Source organism: Falco cherrug, chromosome 3 (genome assembly GCF_023634085.1).
Source record: "Falco cherrug isolate bFalChe1 chromosome 3, bFalChe1.pri, whole genome shotgun sequence".
NCBI classification, from domain to species: domain Eukaryota; kingdom Metazoa; phylum Chordata; class Aves; order Falconiformes; family Falconidae; genus Falco; species Falco cherrug.
Window position 1 is genome coordinate 3301617 of NC_073699.1, and position 19868 is coordinate 3321484.

The following is a 19868-nucleotide window of genomic DNA, read 5'->3' on the forward strand; positions in this document are numbered from 1 at the left end:
CCAGCATCCCATGTCCTTCTCCACAGGGCTACTCTCAATCCATGCATCACTTAGCCTGAGCTGATGATTGCCCTGACCTGGGTGCAGGACCTTGCCTTTGGCTTTTTTTGAACATCATGGAGTTCACGTGGTCCCATTCCTTAAAGCTGTTACAGTGCCTCTGGATGGCATCTCTTCCCTCAGGCAAATCAACTGCACCACTCAGCTTGGTGTTATCAGCAAAGTTGCTGAGGCTGCACTCAATCCCACTGTCTGTGTCGTTGATGAAGATATTAGATAGTATCGCTCCCAAATCAGACCCTTGAGTGTTAACGTCACTCATCACCAGTTTCAATTTGGACAATGAGCTATTGACCACAACTCTGGATGCAGGCATCCAGCTAGTTCCTTATCCACCTCAGTCCATCCATCAAATCCATATCTGTCCAATTTAGTAGCAAGAATATTTTGGGGGACCATATCAAAGACAGAAGCACATGTAGATGGCATCCATAACTCTTCCCTTGTCCACCAATGCAGTCACCCCATCATAGAAGCCCGCTAAATTAGTGAGGCACTATTTGTCTTTGGTGAAGCCGTGCTGGTGGTCTCTAATCACTTCCCTGTCTTCTGTACGTTTTGACATACCTTCCAGTAGGATCTGTTCCATGGTTTTCTGTCTGCAAGGTTGGCTCCCATGCCTCCAGCTGAGCTTGCTTTCTTTGAATTTCCTCTGTAGACATAAAATATAAATAAGACATTATAATCCAGATGTTAAAAAAAATGCAGTGAAGCCCTTCAGAGTTCTCTTAGGTGGTGAAGTTAGATCTGATTTGTTGCTTTCTGTCTTTGCTGAGGGAACTATACAGTATTGAATTTAATTAGCTGGGGGGAGGGGTGGTTTATATTGCTTGCCAAGAGATACGTGCAGTAGTTAGCATCATACATCAACATGAAATAGCCTCGTTTTCTTCCTCCAGACCCTTTAGGTACAGAGACCTTAGTGAAATGATTTCTTGCAAGACGAAAAAAGGATTTGCATCAGTCATCTTTACATTTTGGAAGATTATTAGGAGATTTGGAAAGCACCAGCCAGTTAACTTCATTCTTGCCAGAACTAGGAGAAATTGAAAATAGGAGGTTAGGAGGTTGATTGTTTGTTTGTCATCCTCTCTGGCACCCCCTCCCCCCCCCCCCCCCCCCCCCCAGGCATCCCCCCACCCCCACCCCCAAGAATTATTTATTCATTGAGGAAGCACTGTTTACATACTCATAGTTATGATGGTGGATTTTTTTTTCCCATCTCGTACAAACATAGATCCATGTATGCATCATTGTATATTTGTTAGAAAAGTAGCAAGGAGCGTTGCTCCTCATTACAGCAAAACAACCTGGAGTTCTGAACAACATGGACCTATTTCAAATTTGGTACAGAAGTCTTCAACATGACTATTCCCAACATTGCTACTATCAAAAAGTGTTGCGGTCAGCCCCTGTTTAGAATTGTGGCTTACTGAGTTGTCTTCACTAAGATGACTCATCCCAGTTGTACATTCTTTATTTGTTTTCATATTGAATGCTGGGAGAGGAGGGAGGAGAGAACTGACATGCAGAAAGCAAAATTGTGATGAGGTCAAGCATCCACATTTGCAACTGTGATTAGTGGGAGCCATTATCTGATCATTTATGATGTTATTTAAATTATTTGTGGAATAGATACTTCATTGATCTTCTGGAAGATTCAAATAATGTTGCTGATTCAGTTTAAAATGACATTTAAGGGACTTTAAGGCACTGTTGGCAAAACATGTTATTGTTTAGCAAGGTCAAATACAATTTTTACATAACACAGAAAAATGTGTTGGTTGAGGAGAAACTCAGCATGACCTGGCAATGTTTTTGCAGCCCAGAAAGCCAACTGTATCCTGGGCTGCATCAAAAGCAGCCTGGCCAGCAGGGCGAGGGAGGTGATTTTCCCATTCTGCTCCACTCCCATCACATCCTCCTGGATACTGCAATCTGCTCTGGGGCCCCCAACATAAGAAGGACATAGACCTGTTGGAGTGAGTCCAGAGGAAGGCCATGAAGATGACGAGGGGGCTGGATCACCTCTTCTATGAAAACAGGCTGAGAGAGTTGGTGTTGTTCAGCCTGGAGAAGAGGAGGCTCCAGGGAGACCTTATAGCAGCCTTCTAATACCTAAAAGGGGCCTACAAGAAAGCTGGAGAGGGTCGTTTTACAAGAGCCTGTAGTGATAGGACAAAGGACAATGTTTTAAACTGAAAGAGGGCAGATTCAGATTAGCTATTAGGAAGAAATTCCATACAATGAGGGTGGTGAGGCACTAGAAGAGGTTGCCCAGCGGAGTTGTGGATGCCAATGTGTAGAAGTGTTCAAGGCCAGGTTGGATGGAGCTTTGAGCAACCTGGTCTAGTGGAAGGTGTCCCTGGCCATGGCAGGGGGGTGGGAACTAGGTGATCTTTATGGTCCCTTCCAACCCAAATGATTCTGTGATTTCATGAATTTATTTATATATATATATATATATATATAATATCTATATCTATATCTATCTATCTATATATAAATATAAAGGAAAAGCCTATCATGAGTTGCCTCCAATCTCAATAAATGATAATGGATAAGAGACATGAGGAATTCATGAGTATATGCTTAAAGCCATGTCATTTCTCCATTCCTGATTGTGGGAACTGGTTTCAAAATAAGTTAAGGTCTTCCAAGTCTGGGACAGATTTCTTCTTTTTTCTCTGTGCTTTTGTAATGCTGCATTTTTTTAAAAAATGGTCATCAAATATTTTGCATGGAGGGAAAAAAGTGTAAAGTAGTTACTTTTCCAACTGAAGGCAGTAAATGGTATCCAGTATTACATGTCATGATGCAACTGGCTTTATTCAAAAGACCAGGAAGGGCTGACAATATCATGAGTTTTAAATTCTTGGAGGAAAAAATAACCAGAATGGAAACTGAGATATTAAACAAAAGGGGGTTCATACTGTCTTAATAAACAAGTATTTGAAGCAGAGGGGGCAGGTATAATTGGGAAGATTAAATGTAACATTATTCAACTGAAGTTAAGGCAAAAACCCCCGAAATTCAGAATTACTAGAGATAGGCAGATGTTTCAAGAGAAGATTGTGGCAACTTCAGCTGTTAGAAATACACTTCACGGCAGGAGAGTATTTATGAAAAGTTATATCCTCTACTGGGAAATGTGATCATAAACTGCTGCACTGAGGGCCAGTAGCTTCAGCCCTCTGTCCTGTGGCTATTGGCAGGAATATCCAATGATTTCATTGAATTGCATTGAAGTACTGTCATTGAAGATAATTTTTTAAACACTATAATCACTTTTAAGGACAAGACTGCCATGGTGCCATTCATATTCTAGGGATTTTTATTGAATATAACTGGAAGAAGTGTCTATAACTCTAAAGGTTTCAGAATTTGGCATTTGAATTAGTGGCAGGAGTTACCTGCTTTGAAGTGCTTGAATTTTTTGTACTCTGCAAAATTCAGCTGGGGTTGATGAAGGCTGCTGAAGTGTTTACAAATCTTGAAACGGTAACAGCTCCATTGGAAACAGCCATTGAGGATGATTCAGAGAGTAAGATTCTGATTTCACGTGGGATCATCTGTCCTTTAATTACTGTAAAACAACTGCAGAAAGATCGGTGAGACCAGTGTAGAAATAAGTTACTTCTGAAAAAAAACATTCAGCACACAGGAAGTCTCCAATTTTCTTGGGGGGAGGCTGATGTTAAAATCTTATTCTTTTTTATACCACCAGATACTGTGGCTAAGTACATATTGAAGCTATGTAGCTGGAGGGAAAAGGGGGCGGGGGGGAAGTTACTTCAATCTTATCAATTTACAGTTTAACTATTAAATGACTTTTTCCAGAATAAAATCAGCAAAACCATTTTGCCCATATTTATCAATACAGCCCAAAAAAATGTCTTCCAAGAAACTCAGGATGAAGATACTGGTGATTCCCCCCCTGCTCCAAATTCTATGCAAAGTTATTTTTAAAAAAAGCACAACACAACCTTAATTAGTACTCTTATGCAGAGTATAAACCTGTCTTCCTTCAAGCGGTGACATAAATTACCTCTCCTCTACTCCTTGCCTCCTTCTTGCAATACAATAAAGAATTTTCAGTGATTTTTATTTTTATTTTTTACTAGAAAAAAAGGAGAAGAGATCCAACTTAGTAAACAGTTCCTGTTAGGGCAAGAAGAAGCATAATATTCCTTGCATTCCTGCTAGTCAGTACCAAAATTATACTCTTAAACCTCACTTTTAATGCTATTATTAAATCCCTTGACTATAGTACCCTTTTCTATAGGGTAATTATTTCATTTTTCACATCTCCATTTCCTTGCAGTCAAGCAGGACTCCTTATATCTACCTGCCCAAATTAAGTGTCTTGAAGGTCCCAGATTAAGGTCCTATTATGTGAACACCGTTACAGTTTCTGCTCTGTGATGAGCTGATTCAAATCATTCTGATATTCTTCTTTCTGCAATCTACTTTTTCTAAGGTGTGCCTAAAAATACAAAAAAAAAAAAAAGTTTGTATGAACAGTTATGCCAATTGGTAATCTGAAAAGCAATAATACCCATAACTTCTGTGGAAAGTTGAGAAATTTTTTTTCAGCTATGTATTCCTGTGAAGCTAGGTGCAGGCATTATTTTTGTGTCTTTTTTTTCCTTTCTATTTAACTGATAAACACAGCCATTTCAAGTGTAGGCTAATTCTAATTTAAAATCATGGGCTTCATTTCAATGTATGGAGAGGAGTGAAATGGGATATGGTGTGGTGACTTAAGAGCAATTCCAGTTTTAATTACTTTCCTTAAATACCCCTTGAAATTCAAACATATTTAAAAAGCAAAGCTGCAATAAAAAGAAGAAATGTTAATCAGAAAACTGGGCACCTTTTGTTAAAGGAAAAGGCATGTACTCACTAGTTTTGTTTTGTAAACTGAATAATCATGAAATAGTTGAATACTATTTCCTAGTACTGCCTGGATTACTAAGGCTTTTTTCTTACTCTTGAATGTCCCTCTTGGTAACAGAAGTAAAAGTTTAGCCTGACTGGTAATATAATGCAATAAACATTTTTTTTTTCGAAGAGAAGGACTGCTTTTATTTTTTATTAGAGGATTTGTAATTTTTTTTTTTTTACTGAAAAAATGCAGTGTATTTGTTGAAAAGTCATTGCCATTGCACGTAGAAAAAGTGTGGGGCTTCTTGTACACTGAATCATCGGAGTAAAGAGAGGAAAGCCACACTTTCTTCCCACCAAGTAACAGGTTTTTAGTAGCAGAAAAAAGGGAGGAACTGCCAGCAGCACTGCTTCATACAACACGTGCAGGTTCCCAAGTATATCTCTTAAATTAATTTTACTTTAAAATCAGTTTATAATTCATATTTGTGTCCTGTATTTCATGTCTTGAGCTGACTTTTTTTTTTAAATCTACCAACATGAAGACAAAACATTATTATCTTCCTTTTTATTATGGTTTTTATTATTATTTATTATTATTTGCATGGCTTTTGGCAAGAGGGCAAACCTTCCCCTTGTGCTCTTATTTCTACAGAGAGGAATCCAGGGAGAAGGTAGGAGGACACAATGAAACTGGGCCAAAATTGAGTGGTTTAGTGATTTGCATGGCTATTGTCCCCCTCCATTGGTGGGCCTTTCCTTTGGTTGAGTCTGTGCTTTGCACCATTCAGAGCTGAAGAGCTAAAAAAAAAAATAAAAAATTACCTAAATGCATTAGATCAGTGGTTAGTAAGTTAAAGATACAGCTGTAGATAACTGGAGCAGTCATTTTCTATATTCTTTAATTTTCAGCACAAGTTCAACCCCCTATTTAGTGAATATAATCAACAGAATAATTGTTTTTATTTCACATGAGCCTTTCATGGTTTTTTAAAGGTTGTCTTATGGCCCCAGGGAGTTTGTACATCCTTGCTGAGCTGGAAAATAACCAGCCCACAGGGGAAATATTTCTACCACAGAAGTTATGGAAATCAAGCTTCCTCCTACATTTTTGCTTTGTTTTTCCCTCTCCTTTCCCCAGCACACACTGGCAGTTCCAAGAACTCCCTCATCCAAAGTTTAATGCCAGCTGTCTCCTCTCCTTTTTGGATTGTCTGGCATGATTCCATCAATCTGGCACTGGCTCATCTTTGGTTTAGAGTTTTCCGGTTATTAAATAATAATTAAAAATAATTAAAAACCCCCAATATTCGTGTTAGCAAATTTGCATGTGTTCATAAAAGAAGGGCAGGCTTTTAAGAGAAAGTTGCTTCCATGACTTAACTTCTTTCCTTTAACATGCCTTTATATTTTCATCCCTTTACTCCTTTTCACATATACAGAAGATAAAAAAATTTCCTTCTCTACAACATTTGGGAGAAGTTCTCTAGCTGTTTCATGAAATCTACCAACAAGCAATTCATGGGTCTGACCTCTGGATCACCACATTTGGAACTGCCAGTATTTTCAGTTACCCATTTCTCAATGACACAACATTTTATCTTATCTATTTATTTTTAAAAACAATCTTTATGTCATTTCCTATGAGTTCACCCTTGTATGTGAATGTACCTCCTCTTCCATGGGGAAAATCCACCTCTGGGTTGCTAAATCCTTTGATCTCACCTTGATTATTTGTCAACAAGGGGAGCACTGAGGCAGCACTGCTGAAGTGGGCCAGCTCTCCAGAACGCCTAAATAATTTTACATGCTACCACATAAATAAATACCATCTACGTGCTGCAGTTCAGCTTTGCCTCCCTGCCTGGGAGCAGCAGGAACAGGCTGCTCCACTCCATGGGGAAGGTGACCAGGGCACTGACCGTGGCGTGGCAGCCATGGCTACGGTGATGGTAGCCTTTTATCCTTATCAAGTTAGATTTCTTGTGCTCACGGGGAATTCTCGTGCAAGAGAATGAAAGAAAAGCTGTGGTTTTACATTCACTGCTAGAGCCTTTCTCAGCTTTGTGCAACTTTGTAGATGACCTCTCATCTGTCCAGGTAGCCTGGGGTTTGTTCAAAGCAGAGCACAACTAACGTGCCCCTGTTTCCTTAAAAGCTGAGTCAAACCCCAACACTTTTCCATCTACTCCTATGTATCTAAAATACCTACAAAGACGGATGCTACTGAAAGTTTCCAGCTGCAAAATTTATGCCAGACATTTTGTTTTGGGTTGACAGTGATTTCCTGGGTGCGTACTGCTGCAAAGCTTCAGGGAATACTCATTCCAGTTCTGCATGCTTCTTTTTTAACCAGTGGATCATGGTCCTGGACAAGACCATATGACTCATGCTGTGCTGTTGTTATTCCCTGATACAGTACTGGAAGCTTCCATTATACGAAACAGGATTTTTCATTGTTGTTGTTAGTTTTATTTAAATACTTTAAATATTACTTATCCTTAGGCTGCTGCCAAAGTGAAAGTGCTTTTTTTTTTTTTTCAACTCAGAGGTCAATAAGAGTGTTTTAAAATAACAGGAATGAGAAAAAACAAATTTTACTTATCTTTGGAGGAATCTTACTGTGGGTTTTGTTTGGTGTTTGTTTTTTATTATAGCTTTCATATAAACCTTTTCTTTAAGCATCATATAAAAAAATAGCTTGTCCTCAGGAACTAAAATAAGTTATGTTAAAAGCAAACAGAATCCTGTGGTGAAATTTAATACACTTCTTTTATTGGGCTAAAGAGAGGTGTTTTATTAAATGGGGCTATCTGCAACCTTGATAGCAAGTGAAATAGTATTGGTTTGGGGTGGCAAGTTGGCTGTCCCTTTCCCTGCCGCCCCTAGGTAAGTGTAGATGCCATAGACTGTGAAACAAAGTAGACGGTTACTACACTGAGCATGTGTTCATTCATTCTGCTCCTATACTACTCCTACTCCCTCACTACATGAGAGACACTGAGGTGCTGGAGCATGTTCAAAGAAAGGCAATGAAGCTGGTGAAGGGTCTGGAGCACAAGTCCTGTGAGGAGCAGCTGAGGGACCTGGGGTTGTTTAGCCTGGAGAAAAGAAGGTTCAGGGGAGACCTTATCACTCTCTACAACTACCTTACAAGGGGTTGTAGGCAGGTGGGGGTTGGTCTCTTCTGCCAGATAACAAGCAACAGGACAAGAAGAAATGGCCTCAAGTCGCATGTGGGGAGGTTTAGATTGGGTATTGGAAAAAAATTCTTCACCAAAAAAGTTGTCAAGCATTGGAACAGGCTGCCCCGGGAGGTGGTTGAGTGGCAATCCCTGGACGTATTTCAGACATGTAGATGTGGCATTTAGGGACATGGTTTAGTGGTGGATTTGGCAGTGTTAGGTTAATAATTGGACTTGATGATCTTAAAGGACTTCACAACCTAAATGATTCTATGATTCTATATATATAAAAGGCTGCAAAGTAAGGTTGAGATGTTGGCAAGGGCTGTGATTATCACATTTCATTATCTTAACAATATTTCCTCTTTCCTGTGCAGTCATATGACTCAGAGCAGCCATTTTTGCTTCTTTAGTGTCAAAATATAATATTTTCTTCACTGGTTTGCAGAACAAGATTCAAAAGCTGTAACATCAGAAAATTAATAAAATACTGATGATTAGACTTTCCCTAACTTTAGGGAAAAGTTAATTTACACTGACTAGAGTTAAATAATCTTGTCTTCATTCATACTTCATGGATTTTTCTAGCTTTGGATCTTTCTGTCACTCACTTTCATCCCATATATCAAATATTAGGGAACACCTTATTGTCAGTGTCCCCCCATGGAGTCAACATAAGGAAGCTACACCAAAATGTCATGGCTTCTTCCAGCACTTGTGAGTTTTTTCTCTCCCTTCATCTCCTCCAACATGTATATCTATCATCCGTTTGTAGAAGTGAAAACATTAGTGGACTTTATTGTCATTAAATCACAATTACTTTTTTCCATCACAAATGAAATATCCTTCCCTTCAGAAAGTCTTAACAGAAAACTATTAAGTGTGTTACTATTGAACTTATTTATAGTGCTCAGTGTAGTGCATCTTTTTGAGTCTGATGGTTTGTGTGCCAAACGATTATTTGGAAAACACCAGAATTTGCAGTTTATGGCAAAACATTATTGGTTTGTTGTGTGTCTTTGTTACTTTCAATGTGCTTCATTCTTACAGTCACTGGCGTTCAAAGAAATCTTGGTAGGTATAGGAACTCCTTTGATATGTCTTTTAAAATGTCTTATGCATACTATAATTCAGTGAGCCAGAAGCATGCTACAAGTGCCTGTGTTATACCCAAAGAACTAGTGACAGCTACTATGGAGAGTCAGCATTTGGATAAGTGATTTTTAAATTCATAGTTTGTTTGCAGTAATTTGATAAATATCTCCCAATTTATGACAAAAGCTTCCAGATTAACCTGCTCACAGAAAGTACCATTCCTCAGCCACTTCTGTCCATGAAAAGCAAATAAATATGGGATTTGTTGATGCTTTGTGAATATTAAAATTTATAGTTTTGTGTTGTGGTTTGGTTTTGGCTTTTTTTTACACACCTTAATGTTTGGTGGGTTTAAATATGACAAGAAACAACTGAAATAATTATGTCCACAAATCATGTATTCGAAATGGCATGCTGTTTCCACTCTGTGCTGGTAAGGTCATGTACAAAGTCCAAGTCTGCTTGAGGATGCCCTGGCAAATTTGATGTTGTTTCTGTTCAGCTCAAGCTGCAGAGACCAGTACTGCAACGTTTTCTCATTTAAAAGCTGTCTCTCTGCAAGCATATTCATAAAACCTTTGCCATTTTCTCCTCCTGATCAAAAATTATTAAATTTAATGTTGCATTGCCTTTTTTAATAGAAAAATTATTTTTGAAATAGCGAGGCTATAATGGAAGAAAGACACATGGGTTCTAAGGTGAGCTTCTACCACAGAGTGAAGCAATCACGTTGATCAAGGGGACCTGTAAAGTGAATCTTGCTGCTTTGGGATGTTTTGGGTCACATTTAGGTGACCTATTAGAGCTGATCAGTGTATCTTCTGGTCTTTCTCAGTTTAAGAAGGTAGTGGGCAAGACCAAATAACAACCAGTTGGACACTTGGTCCCTATTTACTCTGAGAAGAGCAGTTTGAAGGAACAGTTTCTACTACAGTAACAGACTGCAGGTGATCCACTGAGGTTAATGAAATGGTGTGGTCAGTGTTTTTTGCCAGTGTAGAGCTGACTCACAGTAGAGTTTTTCAGATTATGCGAATTTTAGTTAGTGATGAAGCTTGTCTGAAAAACTACAACATTTCTAGCAGCCTTGTAAAGCTAAAGACTTTGTAAAGCTGAAACTTAGGGATGCCTAAGACTGAAGCTCTAGTTTTCATAACTCTGCTTGGATTTGTGTTCCTAAACGTTTTTATTACTGAAGGTTGAGTTTTTTCTGAATGAGCTTTTTAAGAAAAGAGCAGAGTTTTGGTGACACAGTCAACTCCTGCTGAAACCTCTAGTGTCTGCAAAGGTCAGCAAATATTACACTAATCAGCTGCATCATCAGGTTTCCTTTCCATTATTTCCATGCAGCCTGTGTGTGCCTCAAAAGCAGCACTTCCCACAGTAATTTGGAGCTACTTCTTCAAATCTCGGCTAGCACCAGAAAGAGCAGACAAAAGAGGACACTTTTTAAACGTACCTAAAATCCTATTGTTTCAGTTCTAAGTGGACAGTGAAGACCTAGAATAGCTCATAGTCTATTTATTTCCTTAGCTTTAAATATCACATTGCTTCTTGATAAACTCTTCCTCCTTCTTCATATTTGAGAAAAATTGAAGCTACTTTGGTTTGTTGGGCGGAATTTTCTGTGACACTTTAACTCCCATAGCTCAATGAGGATGCAAACAGAACGGTCTTTATGACCAAACACAACACCCAGGATAAAGAAAGATGTTGTCAGTGATGTTTTACCACTCACTCATAATTTTTTATGGTCTTTCACATATGTTCTCAAAGTTTCTAAAACAAGGACCTGAACTGCTGCTAACATCTCCAGTCAATTCACTCTGATCTTGTTACCAAACAAGCCTGCAGAGAATCTGCCAGGCAATTTTTCTTTAAAGTGTTTGAACCTTACAGGCATATTCGTAGTGCCAAAAATCATTACAGAATCTAAAACCTCTTAGTCAGGTACAATCAAGTGTGAATCTTGGTCTCTGGGTATAAAATTTTTTAGATTTAAGGCATGTTAGTGTTAACAACTTGACAGCTTGTCTGAAACAGTTAACTTTTTAACCCAAAGGATCTCTCCCGTCATAACTTTTTACCATTACCATAGAAGTGTTTGAATCCAGGCTGGCAGCAAGCCATCTATTTTGACTTTAACTTACATGACATTACTATTATGATTATTGTTGTTGTTATTATTATTGTTGTTATTAATATTAACCTTGTGAAACAGGCACTGAAAATTTGTCTAACTTCTGTCTGGCTTACACTTCAATTTAGTAGTAACCTCTTTAAAACCTGTTGTTCTAGACTTCAGTTCTTTCCTGTCAGAATAAAATCCTGCTGATATTTTTATGTGTACAATCAATGTGCACTTGCTTATCCCAAAATCTTTACTGATAATTAACACTTTTCTTGCATGAAATCATGCCATCTTGCTAAAATGTTTCCCATTGCTCCCTGGTTAAACAACTGTGATAATAAATAAAACTGAGAGCAATTGTCAGGTGGCCATTTGCAACCTTCTCTATTTTATCAGGGAAATGAGTGACACTTGAAGGCCTTATCAACTAGCCGAACAGCTGTTTGGATCTTAAAGGGAACTGATGGAAATACATATAAAACTAATTTTCATTTATTACATGAGGTTTGCTTTTTTTCTCTCTGTAGCGATATTCAAATAACGTGATCTGAAATCAGCGGATTTCTTTGTTCACATATTTACTTCAGATCCATGTCAGGTAAGTTCACTGACACTCAAGCTTTTAAAGTATGAGATTTTTCTGAATTTATCCTGCACTTTGCAGGTTTGCCATGACACCACTGCCGGCTTTAGCCTGGGAATTTGTAGTCTTTGAATTTTGCCATGGTGCATCTTTTGCATAAAGAATTTATTAAGAAATGAGGCTGGCCCTGTCAAATCGGTTCTGATAAAAACTTTGCTTCAGCTAAAAACAAGTTTAATTTCAACAATATCTGAATATTTTTTCAATTTCAGCTTTTGAAGAGGCTTTTATTTCCAAATGTTAAACTTAGCAAATTGTTTCAGAAAGATTAACTACCTAAAAGAAAATGTTCTGATTAAAATAACTAAACCTGGACAGTGATTATTTTCTTCAGCTTTCTGAGAAAGCTGTTTCTCATTCTCTTTTACTCAGTCATCTTATTTGTAACACAGACTTACCAAACAAGGATGTTGTAAGCCTAAATTCAGAGCTCATTGGACATGGTATAAACCTATACACCCCTAAAACTGGGCAGTAATGGCACTGACTTAATAGACCCAAGTGGATGGAGAACAGAGAAGTTGATGCTGTGCATTCCTGTACCCCTGCCCCAATCTATAACTTTTTTCTTTGGACATGTTTTTACCCATTACTGTAAAGTCCATGCAGTTCCTTTATCCCTGCATCAATACACTCCATGTTGCAGTCCCTAATGTCCTTTTATCTGAGTGTTCCCATTCTCCAGTCTTCCTTTCATACGTGTACTGACAGCCTTCTGGGGCCTTCTTGCCTCCTTCAAAATCTGTTCAAAAGGAGGGAGCAGTTTGACTTGCTGAAGTGTTCACATCCATATTTTTGACTAGCTGGACTTTCAGTTGTATTAACTTCATTGAGATCTGTGAACTTCCAGTGCCTTTAACGAACAAACCTCTTGTTAAGGTGCTCAATATGCAGAGTTAGGAACACAGCTGTAGGCATTACGGTCATTATTTTCTTTCATGATTGGCTTAACTAAAAGTCACAGAGGACTTTGGTGGCAAACACAAGCTAAGAACTGCTCTCTGGGTGTTGTCTCCTCTATCACTCTCCTGCTGATGGCGGTAACTATTGGTTCAGCATGATTTCAGTGGCCTTGGGATCAGCAATATTTATCTCTGACAGCACTGAGATGTGAATTATTATTGATGCTGAGGCAGACTGCGTGCATTTGGGGAGGGGGGGGGCGTTTCAGAGTTATACCACCGTTACAATTGGAGAGTTGTCAGACAATATGATTTCTGCTGCATCCTAAGTTCTCTAATTGTTTATCATATTAACCTTGGGTGATCTTGCAATCTCCTGTCTGCAACATTAATCAGCTGACATCATTCTGTGCTCTGAAAGGACATTATCAAATCCAGGGACCAGAATACATTTCCAATGAGAATGGCAGTGAGGCTTGGTGACCTGAGAAAGAGGATTGAAAAGACCTTTACTTTTTATCTTCGCCATTTAACCTCAGATGAGTCATTTTCATCTTTGCATCTCCTGTCCTTTGATCGAGAATTGTCTGAGCTAGACTGCAAGTTGCCTGGCACACAAGCTGTGGCTGCTCCTATATATACTTAATACTGCTAAACCAAGGAGCACCCTAGATCCGAGTTATCATCACAAGGTACCCAGCTATTCTGCAGACAGGCTGAGCCTAGGCCAGCACTAAAATTACAGTATAGGCGTATGCTACATCCCATCCATCTCAGTGTTTTTGAACAGTTATTGTTAATCAACAACTATACCTAGATAATCTTCATTGGGAAGCATTTTCAATAAAATGTTGCTCGGGGGGGGGAGGGGGCTGGTATTTGTTTGGGGTTGTTTTTATTGTTTGGAGTTCTTTTGTGGTTTTGCTTTTTTTTTTTTTTTTTTTTTTTTTTTTTTTTTTAATTATTATTTCCTTGAACTGAAAATGGTCATATTTGTAATGTGAGCTCACACTTAATGGGAACAAAGGTTGAAGCTCAGTGAAGTCTAGCTAATGAAATACTTTTGCCAGGAAACTAGGCTGCAGCATAATAAATATGTAACAAGTAACACTGCACTGGAAGGACAAAAGCATTATTCTTATGACATGCAAACTATTTATTTAATGTTTAAAGAAATAGTTCAATAATCCTGACTTGGTTAATGAACTTATTGTGGGATGAATATCATGGAAAGTGAAGCAGACATAACCTACACAGAGATCAATTATTTGATTTCAGCTGCAAATACAGTATCTTTCATAAATGGTTTAATTTCATTGGATCTCTGGGACAAACTGATGGATGTTTACTTTGTGTATCAGTAACACAATCCTTTCCAGACAATGATGGATAAGATTAAATGGCCTAGGGCTCTCTTGGAACCAGACACAAAATAACCCTCCAAATTCTCATTATAGAATGTAGCACTGTGGCTCAAAGAATTCGGCATGGCCACTGACTGTTACTTTGCACGCTACTTTGTCTGGTAAACCAGCCTTTCTGCTCCCAAAACCAAGCCTCACCCTTTAGGTGCACCAGGAATGCTCAGACTTGTGCCAAAAATCACTGCCATGAGCCATATGTGGGACCTTTCTGGAGGGTTAGTCCCAATAAACCTCGTGACTGCACATGGCTCAGGCTTGATTTAGGATGTTAGACTGGGTCTGACCTCAGTCGTGGGATGTTTGGGACCATCTGCAGCAGGTCTACAGGATGTTTGGGACATCACAGAGTTAGGACCCCATCTGTGCTTGAGCTACTCTACAACCAGCAGCATGGACAGAAAGAAATGTTTCTTAGGACATGAGATCTATTAAAAAAAAAAAAAAAAAAGAAAAATCCTAAAAAAAATCCTAAAATCATACCACACTTGCTGAGATCAAAGAATAAGTGTAAAAGCCTCCTTATGCTGGCTTAGAAATTAGCAATTGATCTGACAGTCTGTTTAATTTGGGGTGCCTTGACTATGTGACAGATGCTAATTTATACTTTGGGCCTGAGATCAGCACTATGCACAGCGAGGAGGCTTACAGTTCAGTTTTTGTGCAGCAGTAAGCTACTTTGTGTGTGGAGCACAACAGGACTCATGCCGTCAGCACCTACTAAGCAGGCTGCTTTTCAAACTGAGCTGTTTACTAGGAAATACCTTCAGTCCTTCAAAAACACAAACATCTGCCCCCTGCCCAGAGATAAAAAGAGGAAAAGGAGAGGGGGAAAAAAAAAAAAAGGAAAAAAAAAAAAAAGGAGGATGTCAAGAAGGAAGATAGACGAAAGAATATGCACATCTTGATGGGAAGCTTTTACCTTTTTTATTTATTTTCAATTAATAAATTCTTAAATACTGTTACTAGTCTGTAGCTCTACTCAGGCAAACTGAGGCTGGCAAGATATTCATAAGATAAAAGTTACTGAGAAAAAAATCTATTAGAAAACTGTTCAGCTATGTTGAAGTGGTGAATGGAACAGTTTCATTCCATTAGAATGCATTCAACAAAGAGAAGTTAATTAGTTTCAAGAACTTCTGATATTTCAGTAAAACTTTAGACTAATTTTCAGTTGGATTTTTGCCTTCTGGGGATCCTGTCAGTATTTTCAATTAACAGACTTCCCTGCAGAAGTTCTTCAAAGAAATGGTGTTAAAAATAGAGGAGGGCAAGAACTGCATTTTTCATTTCATGGGAAATATACAATTCCTTTCTTGTTATAAAAAGCAGCAAAAAAGAAAACAGTAAAGTTTTATGTATAAATTAAGTTTAATAATTCTGAACCAAGTTATACAAATAAATTCACTGTAATATTTTAATATATTAGAACTGAAATGAAAAATCACTGCAACTACCCCATTCTATCCCATTAGCAAACTACATTCAAAGTCATCTATCATCCCACTCATTTTTCTACCAAGCAGGAAGTTCCTTGTAACTCTTAAAATGCTACAAGAATTATCGGTGGTTCTGGAGAAATCCTGCACCTTTTATTGATTTTTAACTACTTGTAAGGGTGTATGCTACCTTTGGGTTTTGCTCTAGTATTAATTAAACAGATCTTTTTGAAAGCATGAAGGCTTTAAAGTAGCATGTATAAGCACTACCTGCAGTCCACCATGAAAAATGTGTTATTTTGTCTTTGAAGGAGACATTTGACACAAATTTTAAAATGGTATGTAAGTAATAGATGCTTATGTTTTATTTCAGCATTATACATTTATCCATAGTAAACATGAACTTTGGTCTATTATATTAAATGATGACACACAAATGCATCAAAGAAATGGATCTTCTGTCAGCCAAGTGCCTAACGATAAATAATGTGTAAGGAGCTGCTGAATGATCTGTGGATCTGGTACATAGGATTATCTTTGTGTAGACAAAAAAATACACATGTTCAGACAGCATTTCCTCATGTTTACAGTTAGCTAGCAGGACTCAAAAGGCTGGAGATTTACTGGCCTATTTCTGTATTGGTTTACCTGGCCGGCAACATTGGACCTTCTCTTGAGAACAGCCTGCTGTTCTTCAGATTTGGCTTTCATTGAATTCTGATCATTCCACCATAGAAATCTTGATTTGTTCAACAGAAACACATTCTTTATTCTTGTTTCCTCTTCCTTGATGACCATAAGCTTTCCTCAGTTCTAAGAGATGCCAAGCCCATCCTCTTCTTCTTCCCTCTTTGAGTCTCTGTTCTCCTGACAATTATCTTGACCTCCTGTCTTCTTGCCTTCATGGCTTAAATTCAGTGAAATCTTCCTCCCTTTCAATGGAGCATTTGTATCAATGATCAAACCAATCATAACTCCCAGTTTCGGGTACTCTAAAATTAGTATGTTGGGTCTTACAGATTTTTTACTACTTTGCTGCTTCTAAACAATCAAAACCCCTGTGCTCATATTCCTGGCCTGTTTGTCTACATTTTCTCCTCCAGATACACTCTAAATTACAAGCACATCACTGTTGTATGCTCGTTTCTTCCCTGGTTATGCTTTTGACTGAAAGATTCTAAAATGTGCCTTTGTAAAGATTTTTACTTAAGATGATGTCCAATTTCAGGTTATGCAAACTGAAGAGCAGACAAAGAAGGGCTACAGCTTGCGTGTGAGATCTGAGCCTCCTGACTTTCAATAAAACAACTAATTACTGGGCATCTGGAAGAGCCTTTGAGTGCTCTTGGATGCTACTCTATTGTCCGTTTCAGCCTCTTTCTAAAGGTGAACAGTTCTTGGTACTTTAGCAAATCTGTTGCAGCCAAGCACTAGCTTGAAAGGAAATACATAGACTTGCTTCAGGTGAAGACACAGGCAGCTTTTAGCGTGAGTCCAATACCTCAAAAAAATTAACATTTTCACATCAGCATTTTAGTTTTAGATGATCTTATAAAGACCACATGTTAATATCATCTCAATTAGTGGAGCTGATAGGGCTTATTTGTTTCATGTAGTCTAATGTATTGGAGTTGTGGGGGGGTTGTGAGATTTTTTTCATAGTTAATATCAAATTCTCAATTAAGTGTTATGGTAAACAGCTGTAGATGAAGCTGATTTGTTTGTATTTTATATTCTCTCTTATCATTTTGAAGAAAAATGCTGTTGTTGACAGCAACAGCAATAAAAAGAAGATAGGAATTATATTGTATATAACAGATCTTTTTTACTTTGATCTGTAGGTTTTTGCTGTGTGTGGTGGAAGACAGCAATGGAAGAAGAGAGTCAGGCTAAAAAGAAAACTGTTTATAGGAGTGTTAGCAATAAATAAATTCCAATATCAGATCAAGCAAAATAATGCAAAATCAGTTTGGGAGATTATCATGAGAAATGTCAAATCTGAGTTCTCGATAATAGAAATCCTTTGGTTAAAGCAGATCAGAAAATCTCCAACAAAACTTGTCTGACAGAGCTTCAAACAGACTTTTAATGAGAATTGCTTTATACGGCACATTTTAATTTTCTAGGGCAAATCCCTCAAATAGAAGCTGGTGCCATAGACTTTTACGGCATTTTTACTTCAGTTCTCTCATACTTACACTGGTCTGGCCCCCTACAAAGGCACCTTTCCCATGATGCTCTCAGAGGGTGAAACATGCATAATACAGTATCTCCTTTCTCCCAGAGCAGGCACATTGGTGCATTATATGAGACAAATTCACGCTGGGAAAAAAAAATTAAGTATAAGACACACACTACAGTAAACATGATGTACCTTTAATTCAGTTTCAAATCAAACAGACTGTAATTCTAAAAAAGTTTCAAATTACCTCTATTTTCTCAAAAATATTTCCAATTAGAAGTCTTTTTCAAAAAAATTTACATCCAATACTAGATCTTGTTATTAAATGAACAAACAAAACAATCTATAAGATTTTTTGCACTAAGCCTGAATGACTTTTAGTTGGTCCCATCAAGAACATGATTTAGGAGAAGGGAGAGTCATTTCTAGTTCTGTGAGGTGACAGATTCTTTGTAACAGAAAATATCTTTTTCAAACTGGCTACTACCATCAATAAACTAATTATCTAATTCAATTCCATTCATCAATACCACGGTAGTACGCATTTCTATTGAGAACATTATCTGTTTATCTACCTGTCTAGAGGACAGGTTTGGAATTGTGAGTCAATATATCTGGCTTTCAGTCTACTTTTTTCTTTGAATTTCTGCCCATCTTTAACAATGAGAAAGATTTACTTGTCTGTAGGTTTATTTATTAATGTTTTAAAGCTTAAATTTCTAAAGTTAGAAATTAGATCACGCTTTTTCCTCGCTTTGCTTCAGGCTTCGTCCTAAGCATGGTCTGATGGCGTAACAGTTTAAGCATTACAAGCGAACAAGATGTCTGGCTGCTACCGGGTTTTGTTTCCACAGGAATACCTTAATAGAATAGTAATAAATAAATATATATATATATATTGGCTGATTATTTCTCCACAGTGAAACAGAATACTTTGGATAGCAAGAGAAATGAGTAAAGGTTAAAATATGCCCACTCTATAAATGGATAGGGCAGGGAACATGCAAAAAGCATTTTTTTTGAGGGGGAAGGCAACTTCAGAAAGCTCAACCACCAAAGCTTGGGGAGGGGCCAAGTATCACGTGGTTCAGTTTTGTTACGTTTTCCCATAAGAAGTCTCTCAGTAACTATAGATGATCTTTGCATCCACCAGTATTGCATCAAGGTGGTTGTATGTGAACAAGTCCTATAACTTTTTATAGGAGTGAACAAGTGGTGCTTTTAATCCAACCAGAATTAACCCATGTTCAATAATGTATGCACTCAAATTGACTAACAAATTCTGCCTAATTATGCCTTCTTGGTAAGATGCTTTAGATTGGGCGTCAAACTGGAATCTGGATCCAACTGTAGGTAACTTTCCACAGCAGTTTTTGTATGTAATGAAGGCAGGAATTCAGGTTATAAAGAATATTCAAAATAGCTTTGCTCTGAATCCAGCTGTAGTTCTCTACATAGTGTGATTGTCACATTTTCCAGCAATGGAAATTTAACATTCAGAGGAATTATTGCCATGATTGTGAGGTGTTTTGCTCATACTACTGCCATAATAAGAGGGCCTGCATGCAGGCTGGTACTGACTCACTGCAGTGAGCTGTGCTCTGCTGTTATAGATGTAATAAATTGGTATCTACTACTATAGGCCACTCTGTGTCCCTTCTTACTGCATGTTGCTGTCGGTCCTTTATCCTCTGCTAATTGAGAAGCATGTGAAATATTTCAGACCCACCTCTGCTTTCCTTGTGTATGTGATGGAGAGACAGTATCTGAATTGGTAATTGGTGACTGAAATTGGATTACCCCCAGAACATCAGGGATTTTTATTCAGGTTTCTCTCAGGCCATGTTGAGTCACGTATTTCTATTAGTAATATTTCAGAAGCTTTTTGGGGTGTGATTTTGTGATGTGATTTTGGCCCAGTAC